Genomic DNA, 4,210 nt, shown 5'->3' with positions numbered 1-4,210 from the left:
CCTCTGAAGCAGCATATTCGACACCTGCATACTTGTTCTACGATCTAAGCCATTCGATCACATTTCAAAACATCTCAGTCAGCAATATTCACACTATATTTTCCTCTCATTGGAGCAGTTTTTTTTCCTCTGTGATGTGGTCTTGCAGACACACTTTGTGGTAATCACTATTAAGCTTTTCATTTGTTTTTGCACATTCACCTTTATAGAAAAAATTACTCCTGATAGCTATCTGTTCAAATTATCTGAGAACACTTTTAACAGAGTCCAAAACTGTAGAATAATGCCTTCCTAACAGTCACAAACAGACCTGAAAATCCAGAGTAGAAAAGCAACACTTATTTTGCCTGCAATATTCATTTTGTTGTAGGATGTTTCCTCTTTTGAGTTTACGAAGGAACTTTTTGCTAATTTGGGTTATAAGAAATACCTCCATTTACAAATATCTTTGTTTTGAGACCTCCTAAAACATTACTTTGGATATGAAGTTTTAGAGTATTTGGTCAGTTAATTTTTGAACACATATTCTCTCTCTTTTTTCTTTTTTTTTTAGACAAGGCGACCCTTGGTTGACCTCACAAATTACAAGGTCCTTGTCAGTTTACAATCCCTTATTTGTATTTATTTATTTTTTTTACACCTACAGCACCTGGTCTTCCTAGGTAGTCTCCCATTCAAGTACTAACCAGGCCCACCCCTGCTTAGCTTCCAAGATCAGGCGGGATTGGGCTTGTTCGGGGTAGCATGGCCATAGACTTAATACATATTCTCAATTATGTGATTTTAAGTTTTCCTTTCGAAGCAGATTCTCTGGAATGCTGCAATGTTGAATCATTTTTGCATAATTCAAAATATAAGACACTACCCTCTGCCAAAATATTGATTTAAGATATCCTGAGCACTAATCAAATGGATTACATAATGGTTACAATCACACACATAAAAAAATGCAAGCAATGGCCATTCTTTTGTTAAATGATGCTAAGCGTTTAATACAGTGAGTGATAGGCTCCTTTTGGGGAATCCACATTGAAAGACACATTAGTTGTTAAATGAAGTATTCTGATCACGGTCTGAAACAACAGATATGGAGGAAAGTTCTACGTTGTAATGAAAAATCACTTCTCATAATGTATTTTTTTATTTCATTTTAAGTATTCATGCCATGTATAAATATATAAAATATTCACACAACTCAAAAGTCAAAACTTTATATTATTAAAAAATGCATATTCTGAGAAGTCATCCTTTTTTCTACTCTCTCATACTGTTTCTATTCTAAAAGTTATAATTATTTTCTTTAATTTATGGTTTATAAGCCCTCATTTCTTTTTTGTAAAAATATATGACTTCAGAGAGATTTTATCCTTTTTTTTAATGGCTACATGGTACTGTTGTGTGACTGTACCACAGCATAGTCAACCAATTTCATTTAGGTCATATTTTGTTATTGGAATTTTGCCTTCTACATATGTTATTTTGTATTTTTGAAGGCATTTCCTAAGGGTCAATTTCTAAAAGTTAGATTATTAAGTACATGCATATTTAGTTTTGCAAAATATTGTAAAATTCAGTTCCACACTAGGAAGTATTCTTGTAAAACGAATGAACAAAAAAAAAAAAAAAAGGAAGGAAAAAGAAAACTAAGTTTCTAGATATAACTGGCAGTTTACAGGAAATGTACAGAACAAAGGAACATTTTAATGACACCATAGTGATGTAATTAGGAAAATCCAAAATGCAGACAACTCTGTTAAGCAAATGACCTGGCTTCTCTGATGAACAATTTGTAAGAAAATCAAGGTGAGTGCTAAGAAGAAAGCTAAAGAATACAGGAGACTTAGACATACCAACTAAATTCAATGTGCAGATCTTGTTTGGATCCTGAGTCAAATAAACTGACTAAAAATTATACACTCACACATTTATATATAAATATAAATATAATTAATGTATAGCATATATTATATATTTATATATTACCTATAAATATATATAAAATACAATTATATATTTGTATATTATATATTGTATATAAAATATAAATGGAGAAATTTGAACTCTGACAAGATATTTGATGAGATTAAGGAATTGCTAATTTTTTCAAATGTAATAGTTTAGTTAGTAATTACAGAATGTTGTGAGTTGCAACCTTACTACATAATTATCAGAGGACTAAGCAGATATAAGCTTACCTTAGCCCTCTGCTTATATCCACATATCTGCAACTCTTTGTTTATGCAGTTCCTCCCTTATTAACTGCAACTTCCTATTTATCCTTAAAGATCCACCTCAAATAACACTTCTTCCCAGAGTCTTGCCTAATCCTATCTGTCATAATATAGCAGACACCTTTGGTGCTCAGCTGAGTTACCCTCGGATCTCTTTTCCTACTTCTACACAGCACTCTCCCAGCTTCTGTATGGTTTTGCTTCTAGCAGTCCAGGCCTGCAACTGATTCTGTTTAGGGGTCTGCTCTTGGGCTGGCAGAGTCACTTTGCCTTGTACCTGGAGACATCTGGAAGTGCCTAGGAGTTTATGCCTCCCTCCTTTAGTCAATATGATGCAGAGCATGAAAGCCATCAGAGCACGTAGTTCCTGGAGACTTTCTCATTGGTCTGTGCAAGAAACATTTATTGAATATCTACGTACCAACGTTTGATGAATTTACTTATTAACTACATATCCAATAAATCTACCTCATTTCCTTTCTGCAATCACCAGCCTAATTTAACTTTTTCTCATTTCATATCTGCATGATTACAACAAGCTCCTAACTGCTCTTCTTATCCTTCCTGAAGCCCTTCTTCACACAGAAGCCAGGAGAGCTTATCATTTCCCAACTTAAAGTCTTCAAAAGCATAATTATAAAAGACTAAGCTTCTATATAAAAGAAGCCTCAAAATACAGTGGCTTAAAGAATATATAAAAGTTTCATTTCTCTTTCATGTAAAAGTTTCAGATTGGCAGGTTGCTTAGATCTACATAGTCGTTCTCAGTTCCTTCCATTTTATTTCTCCTCCATCCCTTAGGGCAGGATCCAACAAACTTTTGGATCACATGCCTCTGGTCTCTGCTGCAACTATTCAGCTCTGCCACTTTAATACAAATAGCTATATATGATATGTAAATGAGTGAGTATGGTTTTGTTCCAATATGACTTTATTTATAAAAACAAATTTGGCCCGTGGGTCATAGTTTGCTAACTCCAACTCTAGAGTTCTGTCCTTATCTGCACATTATAGAATTTTGGCCACAGGCTCTAGTGTCTTCAACTCATGAGAAGAGGGGTCTGTGCCTATTTTAATACTCAGACTAGGAAGTTGCACATAGCACTTGGCATTGGCAAGTGATACCATGGCTTTGGCAATCACTTAGCAATGTCTAGCTGCAAGTAATACTGGAAATACAGCTTCCTCCTGGATGGTCCCCTGTCTAGCAACAACTGTATTACTGAGGAAGAAAGGGAGAAGAGATCTTACTGGTCAATTAGCATTGTTTGCCACAGATGACTTCTGCTTTTTTAGAAAACAGTCAAAAATTATTGAGGTGAAAAAGACACTGCAGTATGATCCTCGCTTCCTCTTCAGCCCTACCTTGCACTACTCTCTTCCATGCTCTCTTCATTCCAGCACATTCTTTCATTTCTTCCAATATATCATGTCAATAAACTAAAAATTCTATAAAAGCAGTGATCTTGTCTGTTTTGCCAAATGCTGCATCCCCAGTGCTTAGGGCAGTATCTGACTTTATAAGCCCTAAATAACTACTTGGTAAGTGGATAATTAAGAGTTAGGTACTCACTTTGGCAGCACATATACTAAAATTGGAATGATACAGAGAAAATTAACATGGTCCCTGTGCAAGGATGACATGCAAATTTGTGAAGCATTCCATATTTAAAAAAAAAGTCAGGTCCTGGGCTGGATATCTAATAAATCAAATACTGTTCCTGTTGCAAATATCAATGGTACTCTTTGGTTCTAAATCTTTCAGATGGTTTCTAATGTTCTATTTTTCGCATTTTTATCCAATTGGTTGCTAGGTCAGTCAATTCTATCTCCTAAAATACTCTTACACATTTACTTCTCTCTTTCTCTACTTCTCTATCACCTCTCAACAGTATAAACAAATCATATTTCTGGATGCCAGCTTCCACACACATACACACTATATTGTCCCCTCTGCTAGCAAAACAATCTACTTTTAA

The 4,210-nt window shown here is 34.7% G+C and overlaps 1 non-coding gene and 1 pseudogene across 1 annotated transcript; one reads left to right on the top strand and one right to left on the bottom strand.

Annotated features, from left to right (window-relative positions):
- Positions 1-637: 637 nt before the first annotated feature.
- On the bottom strand, positions 638-756 carry LOC112480435 (annotated as a pseudogene).
- A 3,040-nt stretch (positions 757-3,796) lies between these two features.
- LOC112480390 lies at positions 3,797-3,903 on the top strand. Its single transcript, XR_003046573.1, has one exon. It is a non-coding gene; the product is annotated as a U6 spliceosomal RNA (small nuclear RNA).
- The last annotated feature ends 307 nt before the right edge of the window (positions 3,904-4,210 follow it).

Source organism: Pteropus alecto, unplaced genomic scaffold, assembly GCF_000325575.1.
Source record: "Pteropus alecto unplaced genomic scaffold, ASM32557v1 scaffold103, whole genome shotgun sequence".
NCBI lineage: Eukaryota > Metazoa > Chordata > Mammalia > Chiroptera > Pteropodidae > Pteropus > Pteropus alecto.
Note: the sequence above shows the minus strand (reverse complement) of the source record. Positions and strands in the feature narration are given on the sequence as shown.